This window comes from Periplaneta americana, chromosome 7, assembly GCF_040183065.1.
Source record: "Periplaneta americana isolate PAMFEO1 chromosome 7, P.americana_PAMFEO1_priV1, whole genome shotgun sequence".
Lineage (NCBI taxonomy): Eukaryota > Metazoa > Arthropoda > Insecta > Blattodea > Blattidae > Periplaneta > Periplaneta americana.
Genome location: NC_091123.1, coordinates 92450789 through 92471075, shown reverse-complemented (window position 1 = coordinate 92471075; position 20287 = coordinate 92450789). Strand labels below are relative to the sequence as shown.

General features: G+C 35.9%; 1 protein-coding gene across 5 annotated transcripts in view; it reads right to left on the bottom strand.

Annotated features, from left to right (window-relative positions):
* Positions 1–984, bottom strand: part of LOC138703292 (uncharacterized) — a 114548-nt gene extending 113564 nt beyond the window's left edge. For 2 of the 5 annotated variants that reach the window (XM_069831065.1, XM_069831064.1), the window contains exon 1: positions 584–978. The gene's annotated coding sequence lies outside the window, so the exon portion shown is untranslated. Of the gene's footprint in view, positions 1–583 lie in introns of all 5 variants that reach the window. The other 3 variants (XM_069831061.1, XM_069831063.1, XM_069831062.1) reach the window with 3 other exon arrangements.
* Positions 985–20287: the final 19303 nt, after the last annotated feature.

The following is a 20287-nucleotide window of genomic DNA, read 5'->3' as shown; positions in this document are numbered from 1 at the left end:
TCTCCAGCCATCACAAAATATCTGAAGTTCTACTGTTCTAGCCTACATACATATATACGTAGGCTAAATGTTCTGCCCATGGGCAGGTCTTTCACTGCAAACCCAGCATTCTCCAATCTTTCCTATTTTCTGCCTTCTTCTGCATATGATCCACGTATCTTAATGTCGTCTATCATCTGATATCTTCTTCTGCCCCTGAACATTTTTCCCGTTCACCATTCCTTCCTGTGATACTTGGATAAACATTACCTGTAGAGACCCTAACACAACAGCGAGGTCTATGACATCACCCCATTCCCCAACCTAGCCAACATATATTCTCATAAACATACTACCGATATCCTATAGTCATATAGACCCGACTATAACAAGGTTGTCACTTAGCTATCCCCTCATCAAGCACTCTTAACTGGGTCATCTAAGTTTGTCACAGTCCTAGGCCTCCTTTCACATAGCGCTGTTATGTTGTGACCGCTAAAGATAATGTTTACGGATATTTCATCACTTTTTAAAAGTTATTCTTATTTACTCTCAGTTTGACTTCACTACAAACAACAATAATAAAAAACATCAAAATACTAACCTTAAAAATATGTAACTTCAAAATTGTACATGGGTCTATCCACAATCTCTTTCTTATAGATTTCCTATATTAAATTGAAAGTTAAAGTCGATGGCAACACGTTTTGCGTTTAATCACATGTTACAGAAAGAATAGCAAGGGCGTTTTCTCTTAATTACACATACAAAAGGAAAAGCACTTCTCCTTCCCTAAATCACGAAAAACATACATGCATCAGACAAGCTCACAAGCACAATGCATGCGTACAGTATCACCAACACAAAAAGTCGAAATGTCGCTACGGCCCTGACGAAATTTCGCTACATATTTTTCACGCTATGATTTACTGTAGTTGTTTGAGCAAATGCAATTTGAAGGCGATATATAACTACAACGTCTTTGTTTGAAGGTAACAGTGACGATATTGACTGCTTTCAGCTGTGAAGCTGATTTGAATAATTTCAAGGGAAAAATTGTTCAGGCACCTGGTATCGAACGCGGGACCTTTAGCTGAGCTACCCAGAAACCCTAGATCGATCTAGGACAGGAACTCTACCAGACTCAGGCTCAATTATTCCCTTTATATCCAGATACCTCAAGTGGGTTGACAAGACGTCACAGACTCAGCATTGAGTGCACACCAAGCTCTGTGGGACTTATATTTGTGGTTTCCTGTTAACGAACAGTGACATGTATTATACAAACTGGCTTTCAGGTACAGCTCCCTGTGAAGCTGACTGGAATAATATCTATTTGTCTGCGATTTTGACACCATTCGTGACGTCATCATCATTGTTGATTACGTTGAGTACTGTGATAGTAGGCCTACTATACTACTACTGTATTATGTTTTCATCATCCGTTAATCCATAGAATAGCTGGTTAGAAATTGTATACATTTTTTTCGGCTGATCATGACTATTCGTAGTTTCCAATATAGGCCTAAATATTTCAACTTTATCTTACTGATCAATTATTCCGTCATAGTCATCAACACCACCGTGCCCACGAAAAAAAAAAAAAAACAGCGTAGGTTGTATTGGAGAGACTACCGCAAGTTCTATTCGTGAATACGTCGCTGATATAATTGCTGTTAAGGTAAACGTCAGCAGTGACAACGCCTCTTAATGTCGATATCAGGCACAACAGATGCAGAAATACTGCACTAGCACACGCCGTTAATGTCTTGTCCAAGCCCCTACAGTCTCGACTGCGTAGAACGAGGAAACCGGGGCAAATTGAACGCTGCGCTTGACGCCATGTTGTTAGAGAGCAGACGCATAATAGCAGTACGTAAATCACGCAATTTAACGATGTGATGATCTAAAATTGACAAATTAACGTAAAATTTGGACGAAATAAACATATTCAAAGTTTCATTGATATGCGTCAGAGCATTAAAGAAAAGAAAATACGTACACAGAAATTTATAGAAAACATGCTCATAATCCATATTGTTATTCCAAGTTATCTTGAACTTTCTGAGCGAAGACAGAGGGGCAGAGGGAAGGAAGCGCGTAACGTGGGTGGAGCCAACTGAGTTGTTTGCGCATGCTCCGCTTCATAATCTCTTGTCAAAAAACATAGAACTATTTCCTTCACTGCGTACCAGTAGTGTTAATATGGAGCAGCAACCACATGGCAGTAATTATAGTGAAATCACACCACTGCGGAAAAAATTAACGCTGTTATCCACAGCGGAGAAATTATCGCAAATATAATTAAATGTTGTGAGGAGGAAAAATTAAACAAATGTTTGCTGGAACCTCTTGAGAAGGAATATAAGAGAGCGGCTAAATACTATGACAAAAGTATTAGTTCCGTGAAGAGAATTAAGAATAATATTGAATTACAACCGATTGAACCTCACTCTACTCCGGGAAAGAATAGGTATGTAATATTTAGAAATTATTATGTACAATAGTGTGTGTACTGTGAGCGACATAATGAATTACTGTTGTAAGTTATTATTTTGTTATAGTTCTGCAAAACATACTATTTCATTCCAGAATTAGGACTTGTGTAAAGTTGAATGGACGACTTCGATCAACATGTCATTCGGGATACAATCGAAGAATTCTATCTTGTTCAGAAAGTAGTACCTACGTTTAAGAAGATAATTCGGAATTGATGATGCCACTGACGAAATAATAATTAATTTTTGATAAAGCGATGAAGACGATGACGATGATAGCAGCAATGATAGGGATATAGATTGTGTATAATTATAAATTAATGTAAATTCAAATAATAAGCCTGTAAAATATTGTTATAAGAATATGTACATATCAGCCGTAGGTGTAAGTCATGTAGGCCTAGATAATGTATAGAAATAGCTGTAGTAACTCCGCCATTGCCGATCCCCAGCTCGGATGAGAGAGGAGGAGTGTACACACGATTTTATTTAAATACTTACTCATTATAGGTTAATTAAAACCTGCTACGAAACCATGTTCTCCTCTCAAAACCAGAGTGTTGTGAGATGATGATGTCTGTATTGAACCAAGTTCTTTTACAGTAGAGAGCCATGAAGCGAAAGAACCAACGTTTTCTGAAAAGAGTCACGTTACCCGAGGGAGGAGCATACTAGCCATGCCGTTACCTTGATGAGTACATGCCGTACCGAGCAGTTCGAAAGACAGACTTAGGGGATGTAAGGTTCAAGATAACTTGCAATAACAGTAAATAAGCCTACACAATATACATTATAGAATGTATAATTTTACGATAATCAGCATATTGTTAGGTTTCAGAGAATCTAAAATTATATTAACATACATTACTCTTGGATCACAAGACATAAATATATGCACCTTGATTACACAAGTTCTTATTATAATCAAATTCTTAAGTGAAATAAATATGTGATAATTAGCATAGACCTGTTGTTAAGTTTCAGAGAATTTGAAAATTATATTACCGGTACTTCTAGACCACAGGACATAGGTAATCTGGCAAAATATATTGCGCAAAGGTACCGCCAAATTACATTGAATTCATTCTTCAATTAATAAAGGGAATGCTATCAATTATAAAACGTACCGGTACCTAATACATTGCAAACAATAGGTACCGTAACGTGAAGACCCAAAAACTAAACATAATCACTTTATGCAAAATAAAAAAAAAACGACATATTTTTTATGTGTGGATTTCTTTACATATTGTATTGTTATTTTAAATAAATAAAATAGATATATTATCATCGCTTGCGGAGTGATGGTACATAATTTTTATGCACATATGTAATATCAATAAGATGCCATTCTTTGCTTTTTTTTAATAAGATATATCCGGCAAAATGTAAAAAAGAGTTATTTATAGGTGAACCCTGAATCATAAGTTCACAAAGAAGGCTTAGCTATTATAGCTATTTATTCATTGCTCCTATTTTGAACGTCTGTCCAATTGTTCATGAGGTGAAACACCCTTTTATTTATGAGCATTACTACTTGGTATGTTTAGAACAAAACTCGCCAGTTTTTCCAGATTTAACACTGCTTGATTTTAAACAGGTGAGCACTAAAACCCATTGCCAAGAGGCAAGCATTACATTCTATAAAGACTGCATATTTCAGTGCATCTCTTGAACAACAAAACTCATCATATAAACGATCATCATTAACGGAAAAATCAAATGTTTCTTAGAATAATGATTTTATACTGTATTATACAAAAATAAGGGCGAAAAATGCTCGAAGAGAAGGAAAATATGGTAGCCAGGAGACTGTTGAAAATTAGGGGCAAATACGGAAGATCCCAGGAAATATGGGAGGGTTGGCAACCCTAATTACTACTACTACTACTACTACTACTACTACTACTACTACTACTATTACTACTGCTACCAGTAAATTACTATTATTATTATTATTATTATTATTATTATTATTATTATTATTATTATTATTATTATTATTATAATATAACGTGCATAGCTGTATTATCGCCGTGCTCTCATGCCTAACATGTCAGCATCATACAATAATGTGAGGTGTGCTTTTAAAACATAATTTTTCCGACCGATTGTTGCTCTATAGGTTTCACTCTAAGCTTCACGTTGTCATGTCTACGTCCTCGATAAGAATAAGCACTAGTTTGTTATATTGTTAAATGGCTATTATTATTATTAGAATCATAATTATTATTATTATTTCATATACGAGTATGTTGACATTCTTAACTCTTAATAATAACTCTTTAATAATAATTTTTAATCACATACCTTAATGTTCGTCCTCAGCACAAGACATTGCAACCTCGGTTTTAGTCCATGTGGATTAGACAAGTAGGTGTCATTTAATAATGGAAGCAGCTTATTGGTTGCAATATTGAAATTGAGGCAAGTGATTGGAGCGGCGACATAATAAATTGAAAGCAATAATGCAATTAAATTTCAAAGACCTGCTGAATGTTAACCATGAGAGTGCGGCGATAATAAGTCATACTGTGGTATCATTGTACTATTGACCAACTGCTGTTGACCACCACATAAATATCAATAAATAAATAAATAAATAAATAAATAAATAAATAAATAAATAAATATGTTGTTTAGTCAACTGTCTGAAGACAGGTTGGAATCTCATAACTGATACTAGTAAGGCATCACTTATGAGGCAACTAAGTCAGGAGATAATGGAGTAGGTTGTCTAGTTACTTTCCCTCATCCATTGCATACATCGCTGAAAAGTTATATATTACACTAATCAGATTTCTGGTGGAAAATATAAAAACTGTTCATCTATCTGCCAGAGGTATCAAGAAACTCTTATACACTCGCTGGCAAAAAAAGTGGATCACTTTGAAAAATTTTGTTTTATTGAATATAATGTTAGCCTTGTGTCATAAATAATGAATTATACTGATAATACTAATCAAACATCATGTTCCTTACATGTTAAATACTAAATGCACTTTCAAACTTTATCTTACATTCACTTTATTATGACATTTTGCAATTTTTGTAATTGTTGTTATTTTTACTCATTTGAATTTCTTTCACTGTATTCAATTTTACCACTTCCACTGATGTACATTGTCAAAAATTGTTTTAGTAAACCACTAGAAACATTACAATCTGATGTTTCCTCCTCTGGCAGTGATGACCTCTTGGAGGCGTTGAGGTACACTGATCACTAGGTTCCTAAGTACTTCCTGAGGAAGATTGTTTCATTCTACCACCAGTTGTGCCTTCAGTTCTGAGACCGAAGTCTTCTCCCAATCATATCTCACACGTGCTCGATGGGATGTGCAGACGAGCATTGTCTTGCATTAAAGTGAAATGGTCGTCTGTAAATTGTGCAAATGGTACATAATCCCCCAGAACTTCTTCCACATAGCGGTGTGCAGTGAGGAAACCGTCCTCAAGTATCACAAGCTCGGTACAGGCTTCATACCCCCCCCCCCCACACCATCACAGAGCCTCCTCCAAATGGTGTCGTTTGGGAGAGTTATGGGCGAGAATCGCTCTCCAGGCCTCCTCCACACTCATTTCGCCCATCTGGAGACCTCAGACAGAAGCGGCTCTCATCTGTAAAAAGCACCATGCTCCAGTCCTGAATGGTCCAATTTCGATGCTGCATCGCGAACTCGAGTAGTCTTCTCTGATGCTGCCCTGTTAACCCTTCGTTACTCGCGTTAAAATCCGTAACGCCAGTACTCACCTGGATTACAATGGTAATCCACATTTGTTTTTGTTTACAGACAAGGTTTAAACATTGGAATTAGATTTAAATGTTAAGAAATATATTGTTTTCAGTTATTACAGTAATAAGAATAGATATGGTACGCATAACGGAACGTATTAAATATAAATATTAATAATGAAATGGATAGTACACAAATTGCATTCAAGTGACATGTTTGCATAATATTTCAACACTGGTCGTGTCTTTGAGTCATAATTTATTGTTGCATCATAGTTATGAGTTAGTTCACTATCATCATAATTATGTAGGTTATCTAGCATTGTTGCTCACTCGATGTTTGAAGGTCATCTGAACTCTTGATCTCTCTTAATCTCTCCCACGGGAAACGCAAGTTCACTACTGCTGACCTTACTTACGTCATATTTGATAACCGAATACCTCACTCAGGGGTGTAGCAATGAAAAAATTCAGGGATGTAACAATCATTCTCACTTCACTTGTAATATTTTACAGATGTTTTTGTGTATTGTAAGAAGGATATTGATGCACTTTCATGTTTATGTTTGCATTTCACACTTTACACACGTGAGTCTAATCTACATCTGATTCAATTATCTGAGTAGGCCTATGCATTTCTTCTACACAGTTCAAACAAATTACATCTGAATGAGTAGGACAAATTCTCTTCAAGCACTGGGAACAAGATTGTCTTGTGCTCTTGTTTCTTGTTCTACCACACATGTAGCACCTACCAATACCTTCTGGCCGTGTTCCTTCTTCTTGACCTGTTTGTGGAATGCCTAACAGTTGCTCTCCTCTTCTCTTTATTTCTCTTGGAATTGTCTGTTGGGTGATACGCTCGGAAATTAGTGGCTTCATTAGGTCCAGAGCAAGGGTTTTTAGGAAGTTTTTCCGTAGAATTTTTTGTTTGTTTGCAGAATAAACAACAAGAGCATTGACACCTGCTATGTTTAGTAAGTCAAAGAAAATAGTCAGAGGCCAGCGGCGTGAATTTCTGCTTACATCATAGGCTGAGCATAACTGATCCAGGACATCCACAGCACATTTAGTTCTATTATAGAAAGATATTATTTCAGGCTTCTGGCTTCCTCCTGTTTCCTCATCCATTGCCTTATCATAATGCATGGTTGATAATGCTAACACTGTTTTGTTTTTCTTTGGTACATACGAAATAATTGTGCAGTTTTCATTGAATCCAAACAAAGTACTGTTAACTTCCCTGTCTTGAGTAGTTGTGAAATGAGGAGGGATTTCTCTTTTGTTTTTTTCAAGGTTCCTACAAGTGTAATTTTGTCATTTTCTAGAAGATCTAAACACAGAGGTATGCTCGTGAACCAGTTATCGGTTCCTTTGATGGGATGAACCAGCCTCTTCACCACTGCATGTGCACTGTTACTTTGGTGAAATGGACCATCTGGTTGAATACCAGCATAAATTTCCAAGTTATGAGTGTAATATGTTTTCACATCCACCATAGCAAAAATTTTGATCCCATATTTTGCTGGTTTAGTAGGTATATACACTTTCATGGGACATCGTCCTCTGAATGCAACCAACTGCTCGTCTATAGTTACATATTCGCTTGGAATGTAGCACCTTTGTGAATTCTGAACAAATAACTCGAACACTTCACGTACAGCAGCCAGTTTATCAATTTCTTTCCTTTCCTTCCTGTCATGAATGTTATCAAAGCGTAGACATCGTAACAAAAATTGGAATCTATTGTAGGTCATAGTCAGGTAAATTGACTCTATACCTGTTCCATTTTTATCCCATAGTTCTCTTACGTTCAGTCTTCCCGATTTCAAAGCACCAGCAAGATACAAAATACCTAAGAGTGCTCGAATTTCAACGTCATTTGTTAATTTGCAATCTCTGTCACGTCCGTAATTACGCTTCACTTTTTCAATATAAATATTAGTACACCTTACTATTACATTGATTATTGTCTGATCAATAAAGCAGTCAAAACACTCTGTGTGTGTCCGCGCATTTTTTGCAGCTCTTTTAGGGCCCGGTAAATGAATCACTATATTTTGTGCTCTTCTTCTCCCTCGTAGAGATACTGGTTCTTCCTGCCAAATTGTAGTGTTGTCTCTTCCCGTATAGCAGTTTCCATCATTTATAGACATTAGTCTTTCATCACCATCACCATAATCATCATCCTCCTCCTCATTGTCTTGTTCTGAATTAGAATCGTGAACTTCATTCAAAAGATCTTCTTTGTTGCTTTCATCATCACTTTCATTTTCAATGCCAACATCCAGATCTTCATCTAGCCACTTGCAAATATTGCTTGTATTTTCCGTACCCATTGGAGCCAACTACAAAGAGGATTGAACGATATCACACACTTTTTTCATAAAGTTCCTGCATTGCATCACTCATAACCATATAAAAACTATTTCACTTACCTGAGCAAGAAACTGACGTCAGTACTCGCGTGGATTACAATGGTAATCCACTCGGAAAAACTGCGTATAACTTGATAAAACTCCGTATAACTTTCCAAAGCGTTGCGACAAATACGTCTAAACACCAGTAATGCCTCACTTAGACTGTGACGAGAAATTGCATTGACGCTCAGCTACGCAGTGCTGCAGGCGGTGACGTAATACAGGATTAAATATCAGTGGATTACTATTGTAATCCACGCGAGTACTGAAGGGTTAATAGTGGGCCTGTAGCGGGCCTTCTTGAAGTAAGATTAGCCTCCTGGAGTCTTCGCCTCGCGGTTCTCTCACTCACATGGACATTTCTTGTGGCCTCTAGACGATTTCTCGACTAAACAGCTGTTGTTCTTCGGTCTCTCAAGATTTGGAAGACAAGAAATCGGCCATCCCTGGCATTCGTAATCCGTCGACGTCCAGATCCAGGCCTCCTTTCGCATGTTCCACATTCACAATAACGTCCATGGCCCGCTGGACACTTACATAAGATGCTCCTACAGCACGGGCTGCATACCGAAGGCTGCGACCATCTTCAACTAAGACGATTACGCATACAACATTTTCTCTACTTAGAGCCATTTTGACTCAATAAAGATCGAACAGAAACTGAATAAAAGGGCATTGAACTCCTCTGAATTTACAAAAGACATTTTATCAGATGTTTACAGTAACTTTAAAGCTTTATTAGGGGTGAGGAACCATGTTAAAAGGGAGCGTCATAAAACCATAAAAGTTAATGGAAGGGAAAATTATTTCTAAGAGTCGATTAATTCGGACCACATTCACTACACACTTACCAGAGAGTGATGAAAACATTTCTTTATAAAGAGAAACACCACAAAATTAAATATTCCTTTAAAATTTTAAAGAAAACAAAATTTTTCAAAGTGATCCACTTTTTTTTTTTTGCCAGTGAGTGTATTTGGAATTACTTGAGATGCTTTTAAGAAGTTGCGAGATAATGAGATTCTGAACATAAATTATTTTTTACGAAAATAGGAAAATGGACATAATTTTAAAAAATAAAAACAAAAAGGGGCATTCGGTGTCCCTATTTCACTTCTTTTGGAATGTGGGACAAGAGGCAGAGAAGAGGAACAATCCTGTTGAAAACAGGACATCTGGTCTCTCTATTCATTCAATCATAGTATTCTGCCCAAGGATTGGTCTTTCACTTCAAACCCAACATTCTCCAATCCTTCCTATTTTCTGCCTTTCTCTCAGCCTCCACTTACAATTCATATTATCTTAATGTTGTTGTTGTTGTTTGTTGTTTTCTAATGCCAGGCGTTTGACAATAAAGTCATTTGACCTCTTGCACTCCAATATTTTTCAAAGATATTATCATGGTCAGCCACTGAAGCACAGATTTTGAGGTTTTCCGAATCCATTTCTTGGTTTGAGTTGCACAATGGGCAGTTAGGGGACTGATATATTCCAATTCTATGCAATTCTATTCTATTCTATTATCTTATGTTGAATAACTCTTCTCGGGTTCTCAACCAGCTTCCGAGCTTTCATGACTAGCTCTGCCATCTTCTTCAGGAATTGAAGTGCCTTGGGACCATGTCCAGCTGGTATATAAGCGATCAGTAGAGCTTCCCACTGTGGGCCAATCAGGAGCTAGTTCCTACAGCCTAGCAATATACATTTTAAAGTGTGCAGAAACCAAATGCTCCTACTGATCAGTCCGCAGTGGGTATTAAGTCATGGAGAACGATGACGTCATGCGAAAATCGAGAACGAAAGTGCTATGTTTTGAATGTTGCCTGGCTAAAGTCCCGACCGCCTGCTGTGTTCTGGTTGGTCATTGCATGTTGATTATAGGTTTCCATGCTCTACTCAGCTGTAGGCTGTAGGCCCCTGCCTCTATTGAAATGATTGCCATCTAATTGGATTTCGATGGCTTCCTGATGACCAGGTCCCAGTAACCCGATGCTTTGTCAAAGATGGTGGTAGCATCGAAATGTACCTTGTGGCCCATTTCCAGCTGTATTGCACTACTGCTGACTTATCCGAGTAATGTAGTCTTAATCCGCATTGGTGTTCCAAAATAGTGCATTCCGTCTGGCCAATATAGCACTCACAAGATGCTTTATAGACACCAGGTGTCCTAAGACCAAGGTCGTCCTTAACTGGTCTCAGTAAGTTCTGGATCTTTGTGGGCGGCATAGGCGGAGAGAGAACCGTTTCCTTGGGGAGGAGGGGGGCAAAGCAAAACCATAGAATCCTCATATAACGGAGTTATGGGGGGGGACATCATTTACCTCCTCCCCCCTTTATAGCATTGCTGTGCAGTATGTTATTCATATAGGCGACCTGAACACCTGCAGACTTCTAACACATGAGTACAGGCTGTTACAAAATTAAACATTACAGTGCTTCCATTCCTAAAATGAGGTATAGAAATTCTTATACATTCAAAAATATAAAATAAATATTATAGCCTAGACACTTGATCTGAAGACATTTCGTTAATTTAAGCACGCACAGAAACTTAATCATAAACAAAAGCCAAAAAGGTCTTTTGAATTCAATATTTTCTAACGTTAATAATTAAAAAAAAGAGTTCAGACAAGTTTCGGGGGGGGGGGGGGCAGAACTTATGGTTTGAAAGAGAAGGCCCTTTTGAGGGCCAAACTGAGGCTATTTCTCTGATGCCAAAGTTGTTCTGCTGGAATGTCTTGCGTAGGTGTCGATTCATTATATCATATTAAATCACTTAAGATGTAGTTCCTTAAAAAGGGAAATTACGTGGTGTTGGATTACTTTTTCGTACACAGACTGTTTATTTTATAGAAGTCATTTTGTATGTGCAAAGAAAACTAATGAGGAGCAAATAATTACAATATTTTTACTACGGTAACATTAATATCAGGCTATCGCTTCATAATTTAAATTGATAAAATAATATAATCTGTACAAAAACACATAAAAAGACAATGGAGTAATTTTAAACTTACCAAATTCTTTCCTCTTCCCAACATTTAAAAAGTCCAGAATCTGGCTTCAGTTGGCAACACTTTTTCACGCATCTCTTGCCTTATATCAATCTTTGTAGTCTTCAATACATGTCTCAGATTTCTGGTTTTTCTTCCAGAAAACTAATTAGAATTTCAACATTTAGTTCTTTTCATTATTTCATCATGTCTTGCATGGCTACTGCATAATATACACTCAACAACATATCAAGGGAGCATTGACTAAACATCTGGATCAAGTGAAAACATTCAATGCAAACTAGAGGGCAGTCCAGACAAATGCCTATCCAAGATAGCAAATTGATTCGAGTGTTTGTGAGTATCTGTGTGAAACTGTTCTAATTTAATTAATTAATTCATTTATACTGACAGAGTTAAGGCATAGGGCCTTCTCTTACACTCTACCAGATCACAAAGTATACAAGCAGTGAAATTTAACAAAAAGTTAAAGAACAAAAATACTAACATATTACAAAAAATAATAGCATAACAAAATCATACTAAACAATATGAAAATAATACCACAATAGAAACAAGTAAAATACAGATCTAGAGATTGGAATATACTGTACCGGTAATGAAAGCAACTCAGGTAGTACAAATAATTAACAGGGAAAATGTAAGGAAGAATACAACAAATGGAATGTAATAGAGTAATAAAAAAAAGAAAAAAAAAACGAAATTTAAATAAAATCCACAATATAAAGGGTATGATAATAAATTCATCTGGTGATCAAATATATATAACTATATAATGTCCGACAGTCTCTGATATGTGGTGGTAGAAGTTCCAAAGATGAGCTGCAGAGACGGTGAAAGATGAAGAGTAGGAGGATGTTCTGTGTTTAGGAATGGAGAGTGTGATATGGTGTTGTGAGCGAGTATATATATTTTGTGATACGAGGACAAATGTTGAAAACGAGAAGCTAAGTAGCTAGAGTTAGAGTTCTGAAGAATATTGAAGAGTAACATGAGAGAGTGAATAGTTCTTCGCTTTTTGAGATGGACCCAAGAAGCATATTTAGTGAAGGTGAGATATAGTCAGATCTATGGATGTTGAAAATAAATCAAACACATGCATTATGAACATGCTGTAGTCTGTCTGTCAGTCTCATGTTAAGGTCAGTGTAGACAGTGTCACAGTAATCAAAATGAGGCATCAAGAGTGACCGTACTAAATTCTTCTTGAGAACCAATGGAAGGAAATTTTGGATTCTTTTTAGCGTGTGAATTTTCATAAAAATTATTTTACATGTGTGTGTGATTTGAGTATTCCAACTTAAGTTTTTGTCCATATAAATTCCTAGATATTTTACTCTATTGCTGTAAGTGATAATAGTTTCATTCATTTTAACAGAAGATAAGTCACTTGTGTTTAATTACTTAACAGTCGTTGGTGTCCCATTATAATTACCTGTGATTTCTCAGAGTTCAATTTTAGTCCAAATTTTTTCGTGCATGAAATAATTGATTTTAGGTCATTGTTAACTCCATTTATTGCGTAATTTAGTGCCAGTGTAGATGCAGAGATATATATTTGTAAGTCGTCAGCAAATAGGATATGTCTACAGTGTTTAATAGATTGTGATGTCATTTATGTAGATCGTAAAAAGTAGAAATCCAAGAACTGAACCCTGTGATACACCTGCACCCATGGTACGCTACGAAGAAAAACGATCACAGACCAGCACACATTGTTGGCGTACTTGAAGGTAGAAGGTAAACCACGAAACTGAATTTTCTGATAGATTAAGGCCTTGGAGCTTGTATAGTAACAACTGAGTCAAAGGCTTTGCTGAAGTCAAGAAGTATCAAAATGATCAATTTTTTTTTATCAGAGGTATTAGTGAGAAATTTAAAAGGAGATCTTTGTTTATGAAGTATTATAGGAAAACAAAACTTCTGTTACAGTTTCTTCAATTACCATATTCATATTTAAGTACAGAATTATTTTCGCTATTGAGTCATTCCACGTCAAATCGCACAAAATTATACAAATTTTGACCTTCATATTTCTGATTGCGTTTATATTTTTTTTACCAACTCTATGGGTCTCATAAACCAACAAGTGTATTTTTATTTCCTCCTAAGTCCACATGTTTTTAAAATATTACATGTTAAAATTCGTTAAAAATGTCGCACAATGCAACATTTAAAGCGTAATATATTGATGTTAAAATTTTTTTGAAAAATGCATTTAAAAGCTTAAAGTACTGTCTTTTATTAAATATTTACTAACTAATTTTAATATAATTCTTTCAAATATTTTTTTATAATTCAATTTTTAAAACATATACATCAATGTGAAATAGCCCTATTAAAAATCTAAAAAAATGCCTACTAGGTGCACTGAAGTATTCTTAATAATTCCAGAAAAAATCAGAATGGGATCTCCAATAGTTTAATGGAAATTTAATGACTTATGACAGAATGTGTAGCGGTCGGCGCATCAGCAGTGGACGGGAAGCATTAAAGCGCGCTAAGAGGTTTATCGGCACTGGATAATTGACTGAACGTTGCAACATTACACCCAGTACGGATCAAGTTACTCGAGGAAACACTGCTAATTTACTTATTATGATATCTTCAAATAATTGTACATTATGCTTTTCAAATGTTTCTTTTCATTCACATTTTAAATTTTCATTCGCCTACCTTCTTTCTTGAAAGAAAATTGTTTTACTAAATCTTCAGTTTTTGACAACGGAACGAAAGAATATAATTTTAATGTACCAGTTATTGGTTTTAGATTATGGTATCTGGCCTGCAAATTTTCAGTGTGGTTTTTGTGCTTATTGAATGGACAAAATATAAATGACACGTTAGAAATGTTTCTTGTGGCTAATCAAACAGTTTTTTTTTTTTGTGTTGTTATAGGATCTTGTATAGGCTAACTCTCGTGGCAAGTCTTTTAACAGTATCTCCAATGCCAACACATGGACCTTTACCATGCGACATTGCAAAGAAGTGTCATTCAGCACTAATTCCATAATCGTCTTCATGTAAGCAATTATTTTAAAAATTTTTTTTTTTTTTTTTTTTTTTTTTTGTGAACTTGATCCATTGGAAAAGTAGATGATTTTTTTCATATTGTTGAATTCTTGCTTTAAGAAATTGATTGCTTCGGATTGAAAAAAGTGAAAGGGATCGGTGTCGTGTTTCATGGTTTCTGAGATGACATTACTTTTGTAACGAATTTCTGTATCTCCTTTGAAATATACTACGAAAGGATTTATTTATTTATTTAAATATACAGAATAAAGAATATAATTACAAATAAGAGAAATAGAAATAAAATAATACAATCAATATAGAAAAAGGACATGCAGTAGTATTAACAAAATTTGAGACCGAATGAGCAGCGCTCGTGTTCGGTCACAGTTTAGATATAATATTAATATAATATAAGAGAATATAAAATAAAATAAAGTAGGAAGTAAAATTAAAATTGTACTGTATTGTGACTTGGCATATGTTCCAATGCACACCTTGTATTGAATCTTGTATTACAAATGAATAATTTTCAGAAAAGTCTGCAATAACTATGTAATTTTCAGGTTGTACTTTCTTTGCATTCCGTCAAAAATAAAATATGGCTGACTTTTGAATGGATGATGATGCATCTTCTACATGAAAAACTTAACATGCTAGGGAGCCTTTTACTTTTGAAACTTTTCACGGGGGTATCGTTTTGTTGTATCTTTCTTTTCTTGATAGGGGATTCTATTGACATCAAACTCTTGTTTAATTCCTCAATATTACTGATTTCTAGCACTGTATCCATAGAACTGCTAGAAGAAATACTGGGATAATCACTTTCTCTGTCCGCACTTTCATTTGATTCATGTTCATGTGGAACTACCGGCTTCACATATAATTTCACCTGACCTATGCGGAAATTGATTGATTTTTACGGAACAAATCACATATTTGCACACTCAAAGACTCCTTTAAATTGAGCTTTATCAATAAGTCGCGACTTACGCGTCTTAGTGTACTTTTCTTTTTAAAAGCGTGATTAGGAAGGTAAATGAATTTAAACACTTGTTATGGTTATATTACGCGATCTTTACCATCACTCATGTTGTATAGAAGTCACGTCACTGCGCGAAATTCAAACCCAAACTGATTATTTCTCTCTCATGCCATCTGTTTACTGCCATAAAGTTTACTGCCTTACCCAGTCTTGCTATCATCGAACACTTGGCTATATTACAGTATAAACTGTGAAGGGCTTCCCCCTGAGCTGACAATAATAAAATAATTTTAGATAAGATATTTACTGTTCCTTAAGGTATTAATCATTTGATGATTGGTATGGTGACATCAGATGCAACGGGAAATTTCCACGGGCAGCCTTCTAGCCTATGGCTGCAAGCAGTTCATTAGCTGGGCATCGCGAGCGCGTGCATGCCTCCGGAAAATAAATTGTTACAAATGTATGGGTGCCGATCCCATATTTATAAATGCAGTAGTTTACAGATAATACATCAGCGAACAAGTCTATATTTTTTTCAGATTTTTAACTTGGCTATTTAATATAGTAATTTTGCTTTGAAAAAGAAATGATTAAAAAAATAGGCCAAATTTTAAACTTATTTGTGATAGGCCTAAAGTAATAAAAAGTGTTGTATTTCGTCTTTCAAATGCGCCAAATCGCAAATCTCAATTATATGTAGACATAAAGTTCCAAGCGAGTTTATGTAACAGTGCGCGCATAATTTGCGTAAATTCAAATATTCATAACTATACAAATAATTAATAATTGTGAAAATAAAAAAATACGGGTCTCCTTATTTGATGTCTGGAATTCATGAAAAAAAATTCGACCATTTCCGAGAAGGTCGTGTTTTATTGCTGTGCGATTTGATGTGGAATGACTCTATTACTTCGTACGGGGTGATTACAAACGAAATAGACAACTTCAGCAAATTACAGGATTAGAACTGTTTAAGATATTGAAAATCATTTTACGTGGTTTTGTAAATACTGTACATTCTTGAAGTTTCTTTCAACAGCTTACAATAGTTTGATACGTGTACCCTGTGATACATGGTAGGTATATATATCAAGGCAGTAGTCGAATTCTTATTAAATGCACAGTAATATATCATCATCAAGAGTTTCAACAGCTGCTCTGATGCAATTTTTGAAGTCATTTAGATTAGTAGAAAGAGAAGGAAACTGTATTTCACATGCCATACAGAAAAAAAGTCACATGCTGTTAAGTTGGGGTTTCTTGGTGGCCAAAGTGTGATTTGTTTTCAACTGTTGCACAACCAATCCAGCATTGTGTAAGAGTTCTATCAAGATGATCTCTAACTTCTCAGTGCAATAGGGTGGTGCCCCAGTCTGTTGCAAAATGAAGTTTATACTGGCTTCATACAGTTGAGGCATCAACCAATTAATGATTATGTCGAGATAAGAAGCTCCTGTATCAGTAAGTTTTCTCTTGGAGAAAGAAGTGGTCATGTATATTTTTGCAGGATATAGTACAGAACACATTAATACCTGGGGAATCCCACACATACTTAACTGTTGCTCTAGGACAATGGTTCCCAAAGTGGGGGTAGTGTAAAGAATTGAGGAGGGTTGCGAGATGATTTACAAAATAACAACAAAAAAACGCCTTAACATAAATTTGTTGCATTTAGAAACATAAACAATGTTGAACATAAAAATAAAAAAAAGTTTCACAACAGTATCTTCAATTTCTCACTTTTGTTTTGATGGCAATCATAGGTTATAAATATATTTTGCATAAATAGGAATTTGCAAATACCGTAAAAAATTTAGTAGCTTCTTTTGTAAGCTTGAGGTATTCTTGCATTCTTTTGATCAAAGACTGGTCTACACTCTGCGAAAAGAAGTACAGTTTCAACATTCCATTAGTATTTACATACTTCAATGAGTCTCTCCTTAATATTTTTTGTAATAACAGCCAGCTGAATGCAACTGTCTAAAAAACGGATTCAGTATCCATCTGTGACTGCCATAATTGTTTTGTGTTTCTTACAGAAAAAAAAAAAAAAACTAAAAAAAACTGTTGTTTAAAATTGTGCATGTCCTCGAAAACAAATTCAGTATTTGTCATATCATACAGTTCATAGCTAAATTTTCAAAGAGTTTTTTTTAATGCTCTGGAAGAATCAAATTTCTTTTTATCAAGTGATGTCGACTAGAAATCAAGTTTCCTTCTAAATCCGTCGATTTTATCTCTGGCTCTTATTATATTAACATCTTGGCCTTGCATGCTACCACTCAAAGCATTTGAGTGTTAGAAAAATATATCAGCAACGTAGGTTAGTCTAAGGAACCGATGAGAATTCGAAAATAGGTTTGCATAATCCGATTTTTTGTCTTGCACCTACCGGTACATTAGAAGTTGGGTGGCATCACTGGTTTTGAGTAAAATTATTGTTATTTTCGATTTTACGGGGATTTGTATTCTTCGAATGTGGTTAAGTACAGATATGGTAGTGGAGGGTTGCAAACAAATATCTTGTCCAGAAGTGGGTCGCATCTTCAAAAAGTTTACTCTATAATTTTTAGCCCCCACATTCGAATGCTGCTGACTCATTGCTAAAAATTAGCTGCTCAGTAAAACAATCTTCCTCACAACATTAAAGCATCTCCATTCAGAAATCATGATGTCTGGTTTCCTCATTGTCAGATACAGCTTGCAATAACTGAAGTTTGTATATAGTAATTTTCAACTGTTTCCATAAAATTTTCCGAAGTCGCTTGTGGAATTTGTAGCTCCAGACTTGCCCTACTTTGGAATACGTTGCAAAGCAGCATGAACACAAATAACTTCATCTGACACATGTGATATTCCAGGACTTTTACCCTTACACAGACATCCTGTTGTTTCAAATTTCTTATGCCACCCATAGATGGACTGCCTACTTGATAGTAATTTTTTGAAATGTGTTCTAAAATGTCGTGACACAGTTCAGTTTTGTTAATTGAAGCATGCAAAATGCTTTTCAATGGCAGCAGTGGCTATCTTACTGTAACTGTGTTGTGATGTATATCGATACAAACTTTCTTTGTTTTTGAACAAAAATCTATAAATACCGTATTGGCCCGAGTGTAAGCCGCACCCGAGTATAAGCCGCACCCTTAATTTTAGGGGGAAAGGAGAAAAAAAAAAAAGAAAAATTGAGTGCAGAATGAGAAAAAAAGGAAAATTGAGTGCAGTGAAATTTACCAGTCACATTATCCAGTTACAAAACTGTTTACACTTTTTAAACACTTTTTCTTCAATTACGGTATTACGTGGGTAAATCACCAAAAATACCGGTACAACTAATCACCGTCTTCTCCAATGTCACTGCTGACTTCACTACTACCGGTACCGGTATTTGTTTCATCACTGTCACTTTGTTCATCACTCTCCGCCCAAAGTACGTCGTCCTCACTGCCATCCAGAGCATTAGACACGCAGCATTTCTTGAAGCCTTTGATGATTGAATCTGGTGATATCGTGTGCCATGAAGAGAGAATCCACTCACACATAAGGCTGACAGATGGCTTCTTGATCTTCCCAGATGGAGTGAATGCATGACCCCCTTCTAGAAGCCAATCCGAAAACTGTTTTCGGAGTTGGTCTTTAAAAGGCTTGTTCACGACGACATCAAGCACCTGCAATTTTGATGTCATACCTCCAGGTATGACGACTAGGTCTGTCTTCAATGCAGTAATTTTCTTCTTCACTTCGAGTGTGAGGTGACCTTTAAAGGCATCCAATACTAACATAGCCCTCTTACAGAGCAGCGCACCTGGTCTGCGATTCCAAACCGTAGCTAGCCAGTCCACCATTAGTTCGGTTGTCATCCATCCTTTCTCTTGGCAACGAATCACTAATCCCTTAGGTAAATTCTCCTTGGGCATAGTTTTACGCTTCAGAATAACGTACGGAGGCAGTTTTCCTCCATCTGCCGTAACCGCCAGCATTTTCATTTCCAGTTGTTCTCAATGATATGCTTTTCGCCCCTTTATTGTCAACTGTCATATTGCTCGGCATGTCCCAAAATACGGGCGTCTCGTCGGCATTGCCGATCTGGTGTAATGGGTAAGAGTGGCGCTGACGCAATTCAATGACGTGCCTCTGGAAGTTGATATAAAATTACCGGTAGCAACATGCGCCACATTTCAAGTTTAAATTTATCGGCCGCGCAAATAAGCCGCACCCCAACTTTTCGAGTTTGAAATTTGAATAAAAAGTGCGGCTTATATTCGGACCAATACGGTACAATTTTTACAGCTTCAGTAGTCGTGATTTTATAACCAAGCTCAAGCTTCCATTTCTTTTGTAATCACCGTGTACATGTTACTTAATATAGATAAAAGTGTAAAATCTGAAGTAATACATAATAATACGAGTATAAATACGTTGTTTTTTCTAGCTACTATGAAAAGAAGGCAAATTAAAAAAAAAATTCTTTGCTAATTGTTTCTTATTCTTTTCTCTTCCTTCTTATCTCGTTCTTCATAACACAACACCCTAATGTCCTTGTATAATGAGGCAAATGAAGGAGAAACGAATCTGAGAAATTCCTAATATCTCGAAGAAGCACAAATTATGCATTGAAATGAAAATCATTACTTTATTTGAAC